Source organism: Hypanus sabinus, chromosome 26 (assembly GCF_030144855.1).
Source record: "Hypanus sabinus isolate sHypSab1 chromosome 26, sHypSab1.hap1, whole genome shotgun sequence".
Lineage (NCBI taxonomy): Eukaryota > Metazoa > Chordata > Chondrichthyes > Myliobatiformes > Dasyatidae > Hypanus > Hypanus sabinus.
Genome location: NC_082731.1, coordinates 20,087,182 through 20,108,144, shown reverse-complemented (window position 1 = coordinate 20,108,144; position 20,963 = coordinate 20,087,182). Strand labels below are relative to the sequence as shown.

General features: G+C 45.4%; 1 non-coding gene across 1 annotated transcript; it reads left to right on the top strand.

Annotated features, from left to right (window-relative positions):
- Nucleotides 1-6,691: 6,691 nt before the first annotated feature.
- On the top strand, nucleotides 6,692-6,774 carry trnal-uaa (transfer RNA leucine (anticodon UAA)). The gene has a single exon. It is a non-coding gene; the product is annotated as a tRNA-Leu (tRNA).
- The last annotated feature ends 14,189 nt before the right edge of the window (nucleotides 6,775-20,963 follow it).

Sequence of the window (20,963 nt, the reverse complement as noted above, 5' to 3'; positions counted from 1 at the left end):
CGCCCCTCCCTCTTTCTCTCTTTCTCTTTTTCTCTTTCACCCTTTGTGTTTTAAAATAACTGAAGGGGATGTGTGCAGAAGGGGACAGAGCAGTAAAGAGTTATATCTGTATAGATCAGGTTAGTATTGGTTAGGGAAGATAGAACATGGAGGGAGCGTACAGATAGTCACAGAGACTGCGAAGTAATATATCAAGCAACAAAGGGCTGCAGACGATGAGATATGATCATTAAGGAAGGCGGTAAGGGCTGCCAGATAATGTAGGGATCGTGGCCCTATGGGAACAGTTAGGTAAGGGAAGGAGCTGGGGGACTAAATGGTTGAAACGATGAAGGACGGGAAAGAAGCGGACAATCGGGGGAACGACGACGATAATTTAGAAAATCGCTGTGTGCAAAGCCATTATGATACAATGGTTCTCAGGGAGAAAGGGATGGTGTGCTGCAGCGTTGTAGACAACCCTGGGTGAATGTGAAGGATATGCTTGCATTTTCTCTCATCCTCTTAAGCAGAGGAAGCTGAAGATAGATTCGGCTTTCGACCTACGACCAATTGCAGATTGGAATTCATTAGCAAGCCTAATAAGAAGACAGGGGCAAGCGGGGCCGCCGTTGCTGGAGTGGCCATTGTTAGAATGGAATCTGCTAGATTGTGGATTTTGAGGCTTCAGCAAGGTGAGGTGTCGGTGAGAGAAGGCGAAAAGCTGCAAGTAGATTTCCTTTCGGTGTATTAATCGTTTTCATCACTATAGTTGCGCAATTAAAGTAGAGGGATATCATGAGCCCTGTGGCCTCTGCAGCTCGCCGTAGAGTGTTGAGCGGCCAGTGTTCTTCAGCACTTGTATTTACTAATCGTTATCAGCCCTTGTAATTTCGGTTTAAGCGTGTCAATTTAATTTTGAATGGCACGTGTGTCTCGCATTCGTCGAGCCTTTAAAGTGAACTCATATTTAGTGTCTGGACGGAATGACTGTATTGAGAGAGAGTGATTTCTCTCGCGGCGTCTCTCAGTCTTTCCCTCGGGGCTCTGTTGGTATTCCTCTGCCTAAGCTCTGTTTTCGTCTCTCTATGTGGAGCCTGCCGCATTCTGCTCCTGGTGTCGGGCTGTTGTCAGCGACTTCCGTTACTGAGGCTGCCTTCCGCCGCACTCGGGTTCCGTCCTGCATGCGCGACAGTATAAGGGGTGCCAGGAAAGAGAGTTGCATATTGCTCTTGTGGGATAAGAGGCAGAGAGTCTTTCAACGTCCCTGATGGCTTCACATGCAAGTAGTCCTTCCAGCTGCAGCTTCTAACGCGTTGATGAGTTGGAGTTGGAACTGGATGAACTCTGGAAAATTTGGAAAGTTAAAGTGTAATTAACAGGGCATATACATACACCCAAGGTGCAGGATACAGGACAGTCAGGAAGGGGAAATGAGTTAGACAGCCATGCACAGTACTCCTGTGGTAGTCCTCTTTGGATACAGTTGGAGGTTATGAAATAGCAGAGGAAACAGCGGTTCGTGAACAGGGCTTTTGTTTCTGACAATCAATCTGGCTCTGTGGCTCAGTTCAGAGAGAGAGAGGAGAAGCGAGCCTTGGTTGTTGGGGATTCCTTCGTTAGCAGAACAGAAAGGACGGTCTGCAGACGATAGCGAGATTCCGGGACGGTATGTTGCCTCTCTGGTGCCAGGGTCGGGGAAATGTCGGATTAAGTCCTTAGATTTCCCAAGCGGGAGGGCGAGCAGTACGAAGCCAAGACCTACTTCAGTGTCAGTGACGTTGGTGGAAAGTGTGGAGGAGGTAATTCAAAGTCAGTTCAGGGAGTTGGTTACTAAGTTAAACGACAGGACCTTCGGGTTGTGATCTTGGGATTGCCACTCGTACCACGTGCGAGTGAGGCCAGAAATAGAATGATCTTTACAGATTAACACGTGGTTATGGAGGAGAGACGGCTTCCGATTTGTGGATCATTGGGTTTTCTTCCAGGGAAGGTGAGAGCTGCATGGCAGTGATGCTTTCCACCTAACCTAGAGGAGCTCTGATATCCTAGTGGATAGGTTTGCTAGCACTGCACAGGGTAGACAATAGACAATAGGTGCAAAAGGAGACCATTCGGCCCTTCGAGCCTGCACCGCCATTCTGAGATCATGGTTGATCATCTACTATCAATACCCGGTTCCTGCCTTATCCCCATATCGCTTGATTCCCCTATCCATAAGATACCTATCTAGCTCCTTCTTGAAAGCATCCAGAGAACTGACCTCAGCTGCCTTCCGAGGCAGTACATACCAGACCCCCACAACTCTCTAGGAGAAGAAGTTTTTCCTTAACTCTGTCCTAAATGACCTACCCCTTATTCTCCAACTATGCCATCTGGTACTGGACTCTCCCAGCATCTGGAACATATTTCCTGTCTCTATCTTGTCCAATCCCTTAATAATCTTATAAATTGCAATCAGATCCCCTCTCAATCTCCTTAATTCCAACGTGTACAAGCCTAGTCTCTCTAACCTCTCTGTGTAAGACAGTCCGGACATCCCAGGAATTAACCTCGTGAATCTAGAGTTACATGGGGATGGGAACATAGAGCCAGGCTAAATACTACCGTTTTTTTCTTTCTCTATGGATACGGATTTTGTTAAGACCTCAGACAAAGTCAAAAAGCAAACTGGTGATCATGGTGGAAATTATGGTCTGCGTTTTGTATATTGTACTGGTATTTAAGGGAAGGCAAATGAGCTCAGGGTATTGATCACCAAATGGAATTGTAATATTGTGGCTATTAATAAGAATTGGTTGAAGCCTGGGGAGGAATGGCAGCTCAGTGTTCTGGGATCCCGCTGTTGTAGACGTAAACGGACGGAGGGATTAAAGGAGGATGGATGGCATAGCTAGTCTGGGGAAAAAAACCACGGCAGTGCTCAGCCAGGACAGACAGGGAAACTCGATTAGAGTTTACGTGTGGACCTGAGGAATACAAAATGTATGATCTCGTTAGTAGGGCTATATTATAGATCACCTAACAGTCCGTGGGACTTAGAGGGGCAAATTTGTAGAAAGATGGTAGACTGTTACAAGAAATGTAAGCTTGTGTTAGTAGGTGATATTAATGTTCAACATATTTACTGGGACAACCAAACAGTAAAGAGAGTACATGGGATTAAGTTTGTCAGATCTGCTCAAGAACTTTTCCTTAATCAGTATATAGAAGTCTCAACAAGATAGTGGGATTGAATCCGCAGCATTCTTAAGTCCTAGGGTCACGTTGGATCTGAGACAGGACAGGTGACAGAAGTTTGTTTGGGAGAGTATTTTGCATCTAGTGATCATAATTCTTATCCGAATCAAAGACAAAAATGGTTCAGGAAATTCTGTTTTTCGACAGATATTGACGCTCTGGTTAAGAAGAGACGGTGCTGCATAGCAGGTATGGGCAGGTAGGAATAAGTGAGGTACTTGAGGGGTATCCAAAATGCATAGGAAGCGGTGGAGGAGATCATAATAGATCTTTTGCTTCTGTATTTATTCAGGATGCGGGCACCGCCTATAGAACAAAGGAAAGACAAGGTAGCAATGAGGTCATGAACACTATATAGATTACAGAGGAGGGTTTTATTGCTTTCAACGCAAACAAAATGCTAGAGGAACTCAGAAGGCCAGACAACATCTTCGGAAAATAGTAAACAATCGGAGTTTCAGGCCAAGACCCTTCATCAGGACTGGAGAAAAAACGACGAGAATCCAAAGTAAGAAGGATGCAGTAGGGAAGGAGGAAGAACAAAGTAGTAATTTAAACTGGGAGAGGGGGAGGAGTGAAATAAATAACTTGGAAGTAGATTGGTGAAATAGATAACGGGCTGGAAAGGGGCTGTTCCAACCCTTTAAACAAGTCTCGAAGGATAAACCGGGATTTTATTTGCAAGTGAGCCTGACATCAGTAGTGGGCCAGTAATTGGAAGATATTCTAAGAGACAGAATATATGAGTATTTTGATAGACGGTGATTGATTTGGAATAGTCAGCATCTCTTTGTGCGCGATAGATCGTTTCCAACCAATCAGAAAGCTCTCGGAGAAAGTTACGGGAAAGTTGAAGGAGGGAAGACAGTAAATGTTATCTACGAAGGTTAGAGAAAGGAGTTTGACAAGCTCCCGCATGTGAGTTTGTTCAAGAAGGCTCAATCACTTGACATTCAAGATGAAGTAATATATTGGATTCGACATTGGTTTTGCTGGGGAAGAGCAGTGAATGGTAGGAGATTCTTCCTTCTCTGACCGGATGCCTGTGACGCCTCGGGGGTTATGTAGTTATAAGACGTCATGTGACCCAATCCTAAATCATCGCAACCAATGACGCACTTAATCAGATAATCAGACTTCGGGGGTTATGTGATTTCGTGCGTCTTAATTCTTCAAGTGACCCCATCCTAAATCATCGAAACTTAATTCACTAGCTCCACTAGGGTATGTACGGATTCCTCTCAGTCGTGTTCTTAAAAAATATTTCAGACCTTCTCCAGGGTGGTGAATAGACCAAAAGTATGTTGCAACAACTATTAAAGTCCGGTGGACCCTAAGGGACAGAATTCCTCACACAAAACCACAGAAGGAACTCAACTGGTCTGGCAGAATCTTTGAGGAAAAATTAACAGTCGTCATTTATCCCTCAGCGTTCCAGAATCGGCAGGATCTGCTGCATCTAATGTATCTTAATGACTTCCGCCAAGTCGCCTTGACTTCAGCCGTAAGATCAGACCAGATTAATGTATTTATCAACATCTGGTGAAAAGCGTCGTTTGATTGAACAACCAATGTAACATGAAAATGTTTTGGGCGGAGCATATAAATGCTGCCATGCATTACAGTACCAATATAGCTTGGCCACAATTTTCAGCACCAGAACACAAGCAACAGCAACAAAACAACATCAATGAAACAAGCCCTTTTCCTCCCTCCCACTCACTCACACACCTATCTACTCACAGAGTATTCCAACCCCAATACAGTTCCAGAGTTCTCGCCTTAGCAAGCTCGCAAGCATCGCGCCTCCGACTGACACATTGGGCTTGAAGTCTCGCAGACCCAGGATATCATCCATCGGGCTTCAACTTCCGGACAAGCCGCCATCGGACTACGGGCTTCGATCTTCGGCATTGAGCCCTACCACGCCGATGACGGGACCCCTACAACAAGTCTTCCAAATATTCACTGAACAGTATCAACGGTCGCCGAGCTTCGTGCCTGAGAAATCATGGGCTTCGGTATCCACAGGATACTCAAACCAGCACCGCAAGTTGACAACGTTGACCAAGAAGATGACCAAGAAGGCCGATGGTGCGTTGGCATTCATCAACCGTGGAGTTGCGTTGAGGAGGCGTGAGGTAATGTTACAGCTGAATAAGACCTTGGTGAGACCCCACTTGGAGTACAGTGTTCAGGTCTGGTCACCCCACTACAGCAAGGACATGGAGACTGTGAAAAGAGCGCCTAGGAGATTTATAGGGAGGTTACCTGTATTGAAGAGCGTGCCTTATGAGAATAGGTTGAGTGAACTTGGCCGTTTCCCCTTGGAGCGACGGGGGATTAGAGGTGTTTATTGTGTGGGTAGCCAGAGGCTTGTTCTCAGGACTGAAAAGGTTAACACTAGGGGATATTGTTTAAAGGTGTTTGGAAGTTAGTACAGAGGTGATGTCAGGGGTAGGGTTTTCACACAGAGCGGTGGGTGCGTGGAATGCACTGCCGACGACGGTGGTGAAGTCGGATACACTCGGATCTTTTAAGAGATTTAAGTAGATACGTGGAGCTTAAAATAACGGAAGGCTCTGCGACGGGAAAATTCTAGGCAGTTTCTAGAGTAGTTACATGATCGGCACATTGTGGACGGAAGGGCCTGTGGATTTCTATGTTCTATGTTCGTCCCGCACGACCTCTGATGCGGAGACTCGCCAACCTCTTGGGGCTCAGCGAACTGGTGCATGTCACCTGCCCTCTTTCTCGCTGTATTAGTCTCGGCACCTACCTCCCAAACATCTTTAGGCCATTGCAATGACACTACTATGCGTTCAAAAGTGCTGAAGTACGAATCCACCTCTGTCGCGGGAAAGGGTGGCAATAATTTGATTTGCTTAACCGCATCGAACCCGGTCTATGGGGTCACTGGGTCAGAGCTCACAGTGGACGAGGAAGCAGGAGTTGACCCCGCACCAGAGTTGCAGCAAGTCTCATTGTTTCAAACTCCCAGCAGCCGCGGTGTGATCTCCCTCTAAGCTTCTAGCTTCAGTCTTCGTGCATTTTTATCAGTCTATCTCTATCTATCTATCTATCTGTCTATCTATCCCACTCAGTCATCTTTCTCGCTGACAGGTTGCGTCATAAGTTCAGTGATTTCATCTGATTCCACCAAATCGTGGCAGTTCCACTCAGTATATAAGAGAAAACTTAACACTGAACTCCCTATATTTAAAAAAGAATCTATTTCTTCTCCTCTTAAATCTATGTTCAGTTCTTAACCTTAAAAACTTACATACGTGTTATGGCCCACGTATGAAATAGAAAAAGGAGATGAAAGCTGAAATACCAAGGAAGTTGAATAATTATTCTTTTAACGGAAAGCGAGTGCACGTTAGTGCAACAGCATTATCCAAGCAGGAATTCCGACTTCGTATGATTGTCAATTGAAAGCTAAGAATTTACATCTTCGTTTATTTAATGAACCAGGATGGCCGAGTGGTTAAGGCGTTGGACTTAAGATCCAATGAACGAATGTTCACGTGGGTTCGAACCCCATTCCTGGTAATTCATTATCAATTTTACAACGATCTCTTTTCTGAGCAAACATATTTCGACACATATATTTTCCACACCACACAGTTGCGAGGCAATTCGGGACGGAGCCATCCCACTTTCGACGCGTTCCAACACCACCTATCCACGTGATCTGACAGGAGCGATAATAGGATGGAAGGCTTTGAAGTGTCGCGATTCCTCAATCCGATTGTAAACCCCACCGCTTTCTGTTATCCTAAACACAACAGATTCTGCAAATTCTGGAAAAAAAAATAATTTGTTTCTTCTAAATAAAGCTTTGAGGGCTGCAGTAATGATTCATGTCTCATTCTGACTGCTTGGCAAGGAGAAAGCAAAGGCTCCCTGTATTGCTGCTACAGAAAGCATTCCCTCTAAGTTTTGGGCCCAGCACAAGTTAACTGGCAATTGTAAATTGCCCAGATTGTGAGTGTAGCACAAGGATTTAAAGGGGGCTTTTAAGGGAGAAGAGTTTCAGGATTCAAAGGGACCGAGGAGAATAAAGGAGGCCGAACGGCTAAGCGGTTGGCAACACTGCGCCAGAGCGCTGGTCCCCCGGTTCAATCCTAACTTCAGTAGACGGAAACTGATCTGCCAGAGGAGCTGGTGGAAGCAAAAGTAGAAACAGCCTTCAAAAGGATTACACACATGTGAAATTAATCCAATTATCGGGTGTCGTTGAAGCTGCACTCAATCAGGCAAGTGGTCAGCGACACATCAAATAGATAGACAAAGTGGTCAGCCTTGGGGCAGTGGGCCGAAGGGGCTGTTTCTCTGACGTGCAACACTTTGTGACTCCCTTCTTTTTCTGGTGAACATAGAACATAGAGCAAAGAACAGTACAGCTCAGTACAGGCCCTTTGGCCCACAATGTTGTGCCGACCCTCAAACCCTGCCTCCCATATAACCCCCGACCTTAAATTCCTCCATATACCTGTCCAATAGTCTCTTAAACTTCACTAGTGTATCTGCCTCCACAATGACTCAGGCAGTGCACTCCACGCACCAATCATTCTCTGAGTGAAAAACCTTCCTCTAATATCCCCCTTGAACTTCCCTCCCCTTACCTTAAATCAATGTCCTCTTGTACTGAGCAGTGGTGCCCTGGGGAAGAGGCGCTGGCTGCTCACTCTGTCTATTCCTCTTAATATCTTGTACACCTCTATCATGACTCCCCTCATCCTCCTTCTCTGCAAAGAGTAAAGCCTCAGCTCCCTTAATCTCTGATCATAATCCATACTCTCTAAACCAGGCAGCATCCTGGTAAATCTCCTCTGTACCCTTTCCAATGCTTCCACATCCTTCCTATACTGAGGCGACCAGAACAGGACACAGTACTCCAAATGTGGCCTAACTAAAGTTTTATAGAGCTGCATCATTACATTGCGTCTCTTAAACTCTATCCCTCGGCTTATGAAAGCTATCACCGCAAAAGCTTTCTTAACTACCCTATCTACCTGTGAGGCAACTTTCAGGGATCTGTGGACATGTACCCCCAGATCCCTCTGCTCCTCCACACTGCCAAGTATCCTGCCATTTACTTTATACTCTGCTTTGGAGTTTGTCCTTCCAAAATGTACCACCTCACACTTCTCCAGGTTGAACTCCATCTGCCACTTCTCAGCCCATTTCTGCATCCTATCAATATCTCTCTGCAATCTTTGACAATCCTCTACACTTTCTAGAACACCATCAACCTTTGTATCGCCTGCAAACTTGCCAACCCACCCCTCTAACCCCACATCCAGGTCGTTAATAAAAAACACAAGAAGTAGAGGTCCCAGAACAAATCCTTGAGGGACACCACTAGTCACAACCCTCCAATCTGAATGTACTCCCTCCACCATGACCCTCTGCCTTCTGCAGGCAAGCCAATTCTGAATCCACCTGGCCAAACTTCCCTGGATCCCATGCCTTCTGACTTTCTGAACAAGCCTCCCGTGTGGAACCTTGTCCAATGCCTTGCTAAAATCCATGTAGATCACATCCACCGCACTACCCTCATCTATATGCCTGGTTAACTCCTCAACGAACTCTATCAGGCTTGCTAGGCACGGTCTGCCCTTCACAAAACCATGCTGACTGTCCCTGATCAGACCATGATTCTGTAAATGCCCATAGATCCTATCTCTACACTATCGCTTTCCCACCACAGACGTAAGGCTCACTGGTCTATAATTTCCTGGACTATCCCTACTACCTTTTTTGAACAAGGGGACAACGTTCGCCTCCCTCCAATCCTCCGGTACCATTCCCGTGGACAACGAGGACATAAAGATCCTAGCCAAAGGTTCAGCAATCTCTTCCCTTGCCTCGTGGAGCAGCCTGGGGAATATTCCATCAGGCCCCAGCGACTTATTGGTCCTAATGTATTTTAACAACTCCAAAACCTCCTCTCTCTGAATATCAACATGCTCCAGAATATCAACCTCACTCATATTGTCCTCACCGTCATCAAGTTCCCTCTCAGTGATGAATACCGAAGAGAAGTATTCATTGAGGTGCTCGCTCACTTCCACAGCCTCCAGGCACATCTTCCCACTTTTATCTCAAATCGGTCCTACCTTCACTCCTGTCATCCTTTTGTTCTTCACATAATTGAAGAATGCCTTGGGGTTTCCCTTTACCCTACGCGCCAAGGCTTTCTCATGCCCCCTTCTTGCTCTTCTCAGCCCCTTCTTAAGCTCCTTTCTTGCTGCCCTATATTCCTCAATAGACCCATCTGATCCTTGCTTCCTAAAGCTCATGTATGCTGTCTTCTTCCACCTGACTAGATTTTCCACTTCCCTGGTCACCCATTGTTCCTTCGCCCTACCATTCTTTATCTTCCTCACCGGGACAAATTTATCCCTAACTTCCTGCAAGAGATCCCTAAACATCGACCACATGTCCATAGCACATTTCCCTCCAAAAATATCGTCCCAATTCACACCCGCAATTTCTAGCCTTATAGCCTTATAATTTGCCGTTCCCCTATTAAAAATGTTCCTATCCTCTCTGATTCTATCGTTTTCCATGATAATGCTAAAGGTCGGGGAGCGGTGATCACTGTCCCCCAGATGCTCACCCACTGACAGATCTGTGACCTGACCCAGTTCGTTACCTAATACTAGATCTAATATGGCATTCCCCCTAGTCGGCCTGTCAACATACTGTGACAGGAATCCATCCTGGACACACTTAACAAACTCTGCCCCATTTAAACCCTTGGAACTAATCAAGTGCCAATCAATATTAGGGAAGTTAAAGTCACCCATGATAACAACCATGTTATTTTTGCACCTTTCCAAAATCTTCCTCCCAATCTGCTCCTCTGTATCTCTGCTGCTACCAGGGGGCCTATAGAATACCCACAGTAGAGTAACTGATCCCTTCCTGTTCCTGACTTCCACCGATACTGACTCAAAAGAGGATCGTGCTACGTTACCCACCTTTTCTGCAGCTTTAATAGTATCCCTGACCAGTAATGCCACCCCTCCTCCCCTTCCCCCCCCCCTCTCCCTTTTAAAGCACTGAAATCCAGGAATACTGAGTATCCATTCCTGCCCTGGTGCCAGCCAAGTCTCCGTAATCGCCACTACATCATAATTCCATGCATGTATCCAAGCTCTCAGTTTATCACTTTTGTTCCTGATGCTTCTTGCATTGAAGTACACACACTTTAGCCCTTCTACCTTACTACCTTTATACCCTTTATTCTGCTGCTCTTTCCTCAAAGCCTCTCTATATGTTAGATCTGGCTTTACTCCATGCACTTCTTTCACTGCTCTATCGTTCCGGGTCCCACCCCCCTTGCAAATTAGTTTAAACCCTCCCGAACCATACTAGCAAACCTACCAGCAAGGATATTGCTCCCCCTTCAGTTCCGGTGCAACCCATCCAATCTGCACACGTCCCACCTTCCCCAGAAGAGATCCCAATGGTCCAAAAATCTAAAACCCTGCCCCCTGCACCCACTCCTCAGCCACGCATTCAACTGCCATCAAATGCCAATTTTCCTCCCAGTATTCCTCCAGATACAGATTCCTCATCTTGCAAGGAACTCAGAGGCCAAGACCTCGTGAGAAAGGACTTCAAAAATTAAACGATCTCTGAGTCAACTCAACAGGTCAAGTAGCAGCTGTGAGGAAAACAAACACTCGGCGTTTCAGGCTGAGACCCTTCAGTGCTGGAAAGGAACTGAAAAAAGAGAATAAGAAGGTGGGTAGGGGCGGAATAGCTGCTGGAAGGTAACAGGTTAGATCAGGTGAGGGGGAAGGTGGGTGATGGGAGAGGGGGCCTGAGGATCTGGGGGTGTGATTGTCGGAAGAAAGGCTGAATAAGAAGGAATGCAATCCGGGGAAACTGTGAGCAACAGAATTAAAGAACGGATTTTGGAATCCAGTGGGATGCATTGGGCAGATTAAAAGCTCAGGAGACGAAATTATTGGAAATAGCTGACAAAACGGCGACATTTAAGAATTATAACAGAACTAGTTAAAGTCATTGTGCTATTACTAACATGTTCCGATAAAACCGGTCAATGATTGAGTTTCATGAATACCTTTGCGTGTATCATATGTATTTTGAGCTGCTGACGATGAAAATCATTATGAAAATTGCCGATAATGCAACAGTTTTGAATGTCCCTTTATATTTTATTTTATTTCAATTCACAATTCAAATCAATTAAAGTTTTGCACACAATATTAACTAAAAGTTTTCTAACCTTGCCCGGCAATGCCTGGTAATGCTCAGGCAAGGCAGGTGCTGCATGGCAGGACCGGTTTTAGAAAGGCTACAAGGCATCACACATACACCTTGTTATACTTTGTGTTCGCATATATATCAGTTTGCGATCATATTGATGGTTATGTTCTACGCGCATAGCATATTGTGTGAACTCATTATGATAAAGTAATTGTACTTTTAGGCGTATTTCTGATAGCAAATTGGCTCACCAGGTTGTAACAGCCGCAATACTTTCTGACATTTTTTGTCAAAGATGGAGTATGACTCCAAGAAAATCTCATGCAATTCTGTGTTGACAACCTGTGTTTCTGCATTGACATTCGTGGGCTTTTGAAGACTCTGGGTTAACAGCATTACTCACACAATGCTATCAGTGTTATGTAATCAATATTGATTATTCAGTGTTAAGCCTGAAAGCTGTGCTGCTACACACAGTGGCAATGTCCACTCTTCAATATCAATCGTCTATGCAGCAGATGTGAAAGAAGACTCCCAAAATTTGGTAGACCCCTTTGAGACGCATATAGGTCAGCAACTACAACCGAAACATCCATGGTGATTGGAAAGTAGTGGCGCAGCTACCAGGGATGCAGCTCGTATGGAACAAGTACTATTTGTTTCATTTACGAATGAGACAGCAGTGCCAAAGAATTTCATTGTTTTTAAAAGGATTTACTACTCCGGAAGTAAATGGTTCCAGGGAACGAAAGTCTGGCACGTAAGCCACTTGCAGACCCAACAAACAGTCTTTTGCCTTGTCTTCATGTAGAACCTCGGTTTAGGAAAAATTTTGCGAAAGCAGTGAACAACGAAGGTGAAGAATTTCAATATTTGAGACGAATGTTTCCCTGAATAACCAATGCAAGATTACGGAAGGCTTTTATATTGGCCCATTCATCAAATAGGTCATCAATGACCGTTAATTCGAAGAAATTCTACTAGGAACGGAGAAAATTGCATGGAAGCTATCACGGATGTGGTTGATTTTTCTCTTGGCAACTACAGACCACCAAAGCATCTGCAAATATTTGAAAACATGCTTCAAGAATACAAAAACAAGATTCGTTTTCTGAATTCCCATTTAAACCTCCTTGCTCAAAATCTTGGCACTGTCAGTGACAAGCATGGTGAAAGATTTCACCAGGAAATTGTAGCGATGGGGAAACGATATCAGTGGAACTGAAATCCAACGGTACTGGCTGATTATTGCTGGACACTGAGGCGAGAAGCCTCAGTCACTGAGTACAAACGAAAATAATGAACAAAGCTGAATTGAACTATTGAACCATTATGAAATTAAATACATCATATTCAATAAAAGTAAATTCCATGTATCTCCAGAGTCCTACGTGATACAAGTAGTCAGAAATTGTAGTTGTGTTCACTTTCAAGTGGTCTATCAAAACCACAAAAAAATCTGTGGAATCAAGAATTTCAAAAAGATGCCCTCTACAGATAGTGTAGTTTTCGTATGCTAAATGTATGAATAAACAGGGAAAAATATCCCATGGCAATAATTGAACAGAAGGCATGGTAAGTCATTCTCAAGGCATTGGACAATATTTATTTTTCAACTAATACAAGCTAACTACGGTTCTTTGCGGGAATGAGACCCGCTCTCGGGGTTCCACAATCGGCCGCTGTACGGCATGCCAAAGGCTTGGCCTAAGATTTCGGCAGGGGCTCAGAAGCCTGGGATCTCGAGGAACTGGAGACAGGCGGATCAAGGTTCGGTGTCGCCACATGAGACCTGTGTGTCGTTGGAGGAGACGGAACATCCGCTCTGTGCCTGGGGACCCGGGATCTTTACGACCTTCAGGCACAGAGCTCGAAAAAATAACGGACTTTTAACCTCGTGAACCACCGAGCTGCTTGTTAAGTCTCCCCGCTCATTGAAAAATCGAGTAACCTCTTTCTCCCTTATTTGGAGAAAGAGAGCCCGCAGCATGTCGCATTATCGGGTGAATAATGTAGGCTTTGGGTAACTGCAAGTCTGTATATATTGTATACATTTCTCTGACATTTAATTGTACCTTTGAACCATTGAACCTTAATAGAAAAGCTGATTGGACATTATTTCTTGTTCTAATTGTGTTCTTTATTTAATAATTATTTCACTTATATTTATCCTGTGAATGCTGCTTGCCTAATGATATGTGCCCGTGATATTGCTGATAACTTTTCATTGCAACTGGGCATTGAAAACAAACGCAATTTTGACTCTGACCTTGATCTTAATTCCTTGAAAATCCAGCCATCTGCCGACCTTAACATTCGAAGACAATAAGACAAAGGAGCAGAATTAGGCCTTAAGGACCATCAAGTTTGTTCTGCCTATCCATGATGGCTGACTTATTATCCCTCCCAACCCCGTTGCCCTGCCTTGTCCCCGTAACCTTTCTCACCCTTAGAAAAATCAAGAGCCCATCAAACTCCGCTTTAAATATATCCAATGAATTGGCTTCTGCAGGAGCTGGTGGCTATAAATTCCACATTTTTTCAACCCTCCGGCTAACTACGTTCCTCCTTAAAGAGCCGGCGCAGGCTGACTGCATCTGAAGCGTTTGAGCGTCCAAAGCTCGAGCTGGCGTGGTTGGTAACAGGACCCCTTCCCCTACGGTTGACTCCTGACGGTCCGGGTTGCTCGGAAAAACGGTGATGGCAATTGCGGATGAGTCGGATCCAGGATGTCTCTTTCGAGCAATCAACACCTTTCCTCCAGTTTGATTCCTTCCCAGTCCACTCGGTATTGTCGAAAACCTCCAAATGCGGGCGAGTTAAAAAGTATTTTCACCGTGAATACCAGTTGTCCCTTAATAAACCTGGGCCGACTGTGGTTAGACTAATGAGCCGGTGCAGACAAGATTTAATTTCGAGTTGTGGAAAGTGAGGCCTTGGAGAGCAGCATAGCATAAGCCACTAGGTTTACTTTCCTCGGGTTCTTAAAAGGACCATTAAACTTGGGCGCCAATTTTCTAGTTTCTACTCGCAGAGGCAAACCTGTTGCCTGGGCGGCAATCCGGATCCCAGACTTACGGTTCGGTTTGCCTTCTTCTCCGCTCTCCGAGTAGAGACCAGCAAAATCTCTTCTGCCATCATCCATTTCTCCTTGCACCGTTGTACAAGATCTCATGCCGCAGGGACTTCAACCTCGTCTTCTTGCTTCGGAAAGAGCGGCGGAGAATAACCAAACTGACACTCGAACGGAACGGAGACGCCACATGCGCCGAGTACTGTAAGATGTAGTGGGTTATCTCTGCCCACGTTAAGTAGTCACACCACTCATTGGGTCTTTCCAAGGCTAGGCATTTCAGGGGATGTTTTAAATCTTTGTTGATCCGCTCCGTCTGGCCGTTGTACTGCCGATGAGTCCCAAGAAAAGGCCTTCCAGAAATGTGAAGATGATTGTGGACCATGATCGGAAACAATGTCTACCGGGAATCCGTGGACCAGGAAGACCAGGTCCAGAACAATCTCGGCCATCTCCGCCGTGTAAGGTAGCATCTCCAAGGCAATCAAGTTGCGGGCTTTCAGCGACCGATCGACAACCAACATAAAGTCCTACTTCTCCTTAGATGTTGGGTAACGGTAGAAAACCCCACGGAGGTTTTTCCCAAGGTCTCTTCGGAACGTGAGTGTTGGCTGGAGTAGCCCTTGAGGTCGGATAAAGGGATCCTTGATCCGGGATCACACCTCACATGACTGCACGTACTTCCGAACTTCTCTTGTCATTGCGGGCCACCAATACCTCCTGTCGATAAGTTTGAGGGCCCTGGAAATCCCTGCGTGTGCGGTCATTCTTGATGAATGTCCTCACTACAGTACCTGTGACTGCACGGAACTCGGAACGAATAGGACCGTTCTCGGGAATCTCCCCTTGCGCTTGGGCCTTGTGAACAAGAGCGTCAATTTCCGTATGAATGTACACCACCACACTGAATTGGGGCAAAATAATGGTAGCTACCCCTCTCGTTTCTGCTTGTCAAACTGGCGGGACAGCGCAACAAGCTTCTGATTCTTAGAATTTGGTCGATAGATCAAGGTGAAATTAAACCGGTTAAAAAAAGACCACCTGGTCTGCCTGGAATTCAGTGTCTTGGCTTCCTGAATATACGCCAGGTTCTCCTGGTCATTCCAAAGAATTATACGGTTCTTTGTTCCCTCCAGCCAGTGACACTATTTCTCACAGCTAACCTAACCTCAAGAAGCCCAAAACGTCCTGAAAGAGACCATGACAATTACCCGTACTCAGCAGTTTCATGGCTTTTAAATAACGGAAGCTGGCGTGATTGGTAGCGCCTCCTAACGGACATGGGAGATGCAGCCTGTCCTGCCAGTTGCACATTGCGCTGGCTGACGCGTTAGGTAGTGAGTGGTTCAAAAATTCTGCTGATCAGAACGGGCCTCTTTCAGATTAACTTGAGGGATATATGCTTCATAGTCTGTGGCGCCATTCTATTCCACATGTCTCGTTTCCATTGACAAAGGGTAGTCCGCTGCCTTCTTGCATCCCTTGAGTGCGGGTTGCATCCACAATACCATCAGAGTAAGATATCCGTGATTCTGCCCCAGCGTCCGTGATGGAACGCACGGATACTTTCAAGTTGGCAGAGGTAGTAGCTTGGAGGTCAGCTTCCAAGAAGTGGTGTACCCCATTGCGACTGAAAGACGGATTACTTTCAATAAGTTGACACCCTTGACCGACATTAGAGAGAGTAAAATCATACCTGCGGCACACTCCACTTTGATCTGAGGGTGTTGTCCTGCGAACGGATTGATTGGCTGTGAGCACGTACTGAACCTAACCGTGCACCAATCAGAATGAGCTTTGCTGGCTGTTTTTCCTTGTTTGTATAATCCATTCACTATCCATTTCTCTCATTCGGATTGTTTCTCCTATTTCATTCATTTGCTGTCTCAATCAGTCTTTCCCTTCTCTATCTATCTTTCTGTTTCACAGTACGATTCTTCTCCTAGCTCTCCTTACCCTTTCTCACACACACCATCATCAATGTAACCTGACATCCCGCATTTATTCTCCAAACTTCTCCTCCGTGCTTGCTCCATGTTTATTACCCCACCTTACCTCTCCGCCCCATTTCCACTCTCATCGGATTTCTCTATTTTGATCACTCTCTCTATATATATCTCTCTTGCTCACTCTCTCCTTGCCTCTAATCCTACTCGTCTCCATCCTTCACTTTTTCATTCTCTTGCTCTTTTATTCCATCTATCCTTCATTCAGTTTCTCTCACTTTTCTTCCCTCTGTCTTGATCCTTCCCTTCCTCTTGCTTTCCCTTTCTCTCGTCCTTTCATATAGTAAAACTCGCTCATGCTTTACCTTTATTAAGATTGACTATTCTAATTCCGTTTTCACGTCTCTGTAAAAATCCCTCAAACAGCTTCAGCTCATTCCGGATGCTGCTGCGGGAGTCCTCACCAAGACCAAGAAACTAGAATACATCAACCCAGCTCGCAGGTCACTGCAATGGCATCAGAGGATTAACTCGAAAATATTGCTACCGGTTTATAAAGCACAGAATGATCTAGGATCAAAATATATCTCCGATCTCGTTTTGCATTATGAACCTTCCCGAGCTGTCAGGTCATCTGGGGCGGGTCTACATTCCGTCCCCGGGGTCAAAATTAAACATGGTGAAGTAGTTTTTAGTTACTATGCTCCACATATCTGGAATAACCTTCCACAGGACCTGAGTTTTGCCCAATTTTAAGCTCTTTTAAATCGAGTCTTAAAACTTTTTCTTGCCCTTGCAGCTTTTAATCAGAATTTCCTGTACTGTAACCTGTATCTCATTTTTAATCTATTTATCGTATCTTTCTGTGTGATTTTATTACATTGTCTCAATTTTAATTTTTGGTTTTTATATCTTGTTCTATGTAAAGCACTTCGAACTGCGAAAGGTTGGAAAAATGCTATACAAAAAATTATCTTGCCTTGCCTTTCGTTACTGTAGCTAGACTTCAATCTCACCCTCATGTTCTGCTTCTTCTGGGTCTTTCCTTCCCTGTTTCTTTCTCCACCGCTCTCTCTCGCTCTACTTAATTATCCATCGATCACCATCTCTCTCCCTCCTTCATTTCTTCGTTGCTCTTACGTCTCCATTATTCATTCACTTTCTTACTTGCTCATTCCTAATCGCCTTCTTTCTCACTCCATTTTACTCACCATACAAGTTCCCCTACATATTTCACTGGATTTCACTCCCTCTGTTCCCCACTCGCAAACCGCTATACACAGTCATATGCATATCTCTCCGGCAAATAATGGACAAGCCACTGAAGCAGACAGAGGAAGTCTTTGCCTCTGGATATGCAGCGGAATCCGAGGCTATTTAATTGAGCCGCTGGTCATTTTTGTACAAACTGACATCCTTACAGTTGTCTTTTGCTACTGAATTCAACCAACTTTTCAGGAAAGCAGATACTCGCGGATCCTCGGGTGCGCCCTTTCCCTTTTTTCCAGCAACAGGCGCCCTCTGGCGACGGCTATCTGTATCACCCCGGAACAGATATTGTGCAGGGCCGTCGGTTCCTTGCAACAGTGTGTTCCCTATGGCACAGAAGTACACGGCTGTGTCCGATACAAGAACTCCAGAGATGTTCAGATTAGCTGTCTTGCTACCTTTCTGCCAACTGGCGGTGAACCGCGCCGGATATTCTGGAGACCGATCAAACTTTTCTGCGGCATATGATTTCAGCAAATATTTTACCGATTCTCCGTGATGCTGAATGTACCAAAAAACATAAGTGGTAGCGCCAGTGTAATTACAGTTCAGTGTCACGGTTTCTTGTTCCTCAACCGTGAACTTAGGGGGCTGCTGAGCCACTGAATCTTTCCCACTCGCTCCTGCCAAAAATAAAAGATGAGAATACATGAACAGGTCGGTCTTGACAGAGCACACGGAACAGATAGACGCCGTTCGCGTGGATACTCACTGGGAAGCACAGTCAACATAATCAGCAAAGTAGAGAGGGAAAACATGGCGTCTGACTTCAAGTTCGATCAAATGACAGCTTGCTTCCAATAACTTCAACCGTTGACAGATATTAGAAAGTAAGATCAGAGCTGCGACGCCTTTCAGCTGGTCTAATGCTGGTGGGTGGGCGGTGCCCTGTCAATCGATTTATTGGTGGGAGCACTAAACCCAGTCACCAATCAGAAAGGGGGACGGTTTAGTTAGTCTGTCTGCTTCTGCTTGTCATCACAACCTATTCTCTCTCGATCCTCATCGCCGCGTTGGCCCTCTTACTTCCACTCATTTACATTCTCGCTCGCTGCTCACCACGCACTCTACCTTCTGACTCCGATCTGCTACTTCTCTCTTTCCTCTTCGCTCTCTGTCTCTCCCCCATTTATTTACAGACTCACTCCGCAATCTCCATGTCCCCCACTCTGACTCCCTCGCTTTAATACTTTTGCAAGATTTCTCTATCTTCGCTTCTCACTATATTAGGGTCCTCATCGTTATCCTTCCCTTTCTCATTTTCTCCTCCGTGTCGCTCTTTCTTCCTTATTACCTTTTTTTCTTTCCCTCGCTTCCCTCCCTCTATATCGTTTCTTCCCTTCCTCTTATTTTTTTTATTTCCTTCTTTTATCTTCCGACTGCGTCGCACACTCCTTTGCATGCTTGCATTCCACTTCATCGCTATTCCTTTCGCGCATTCTTGTTCTCTTTCTCTGTTCTCCCTTTCCACTCCTCTCTCCTGCTTTCACTGTCCCGCACTCTCTATTTCACTCACTCGTGCTCTCCTCCACTTGTGCACCTTTCGTCTCTCTCTCACTCCATCTATCGATCTCTATCTCTGTCTCTCTACCACTATTTCTCTAGCTCGTCACATCTTCATTGCTCTCTACATCTCCATCTTTAATTTACTCTCCCGACTTTCTCTCTCTCTTTCTCAGTCTACTTCTCCACCTCACTCCTCACCGCCGTCTTGCCTTGCCCCGATTTCCACATCACACTCCCTATATGCAAAAATGCTATCCACACATAACCTTTATCTCTCGCCTTACCCCCCTCCACACCCTAAAATAAGGGACGTGCCACAGGACAGGGAGAAAGAGGAAAATATTTTTTCGGTATTGGTGGGCGGGTAAGGTGTGTGTGGTGAGGCTTGTGAATTCCTTGTCTCTGCAATCTTGAGTAGCTTCATTGCAGAGCGTATGCATTGTTGCCTGGCTTCTGTGGACGGGCCTTGTTGAATGCTGAGAGTGAAAATGAGGGAACAAACGCTCAGTACAGTCAAGGTGAACTTTTCTGGAAAACCGTGGGATCAACGGCGCGAAGATTCACGACAGACAATGGCACAAGAAACTGGAGCTATTTTATTTAAACTGCTCCATAGGACCTGAAGTCCTGAACGGACTGTCATCACACCGAATTGCATCTCCAGTGCTTTTTCGGAGATTTGCCAGAATGTAGCAAGTACTACAGATAGGTTCTGCCTGTTTCCAAGTAGCTGCAGCTCAATGGCGTTTCCTATCCTTCCTCGATCATCAATACCCTCGGATCCTGAGTCAACGGACTGTCCCGCTCCTACCTGCAACAAATCTCAGTGTATGCAAGCAGCACAGATCGCACTGACCAAGGAGACACATGCAAACCGATTAGACAGAGACTCAGCAGGCAGATCAGTCTTTGCCATCAGCAAATACCACAGGGGATCAGAGTGCCCACATTAAAATCAACAATCGGACATTATTAAAATGTGATCGTAGAGCATGTCAGGACGAACAGATAGTCACCGGTGGCCGTGTTGCGCGTCTCTCACACCTGATTGGTAAGTTGCTGAAGATGAGGTGATTACGAAAACAAATAGAGTGAACATGTATTAACAGAGTCTCTCAGTTTCTCACTCTCGTCCCTTCTCGCGTGTGTTCTTGTTGTCTGTATCCTTCCAAAACCCTCTCGCCTTCCCTTCATTCTCTCCATTAATCACTCGTTCTCATCTGCTTCCTTTCTCTTTTCCCTCTCTTTCCCTTAGTTTTTATTTCTTCTCTCGCAATCTCTCCCAGTTCATAATGAGTGTACAATGCTGAAACTTCTATCAGAGGTTGCTGACTAGTTTTGCTCGCCTGTAGTCTGCTTTGGAGGTGATCTTCGATTATGTGCCGTGTCGTATGGCATGTACGATATTAGTTTCTCCATGACCATGATGTCTCTGGTCATAAGTCTCTACACAAGTGGTTTGCCTAATTCTAGGCAGTGTCTTTAAAAACAGTCACCCCACTTATTATCAGTACGCTTCAGAGATTGTTTGCCTGCTGTAAGTGGTCCGAAAAGCAGGATTTGTGATATGCATCATCTGCTCATACGACCATCCACCACCTGCTCCCATGGCTTCATACGACCTTCAATAGGAGGCAAGCAGTTGCTACGCATTGTCCAAGGGTGACCTGCTGACTACCTGAGGGAATCAATGCCTT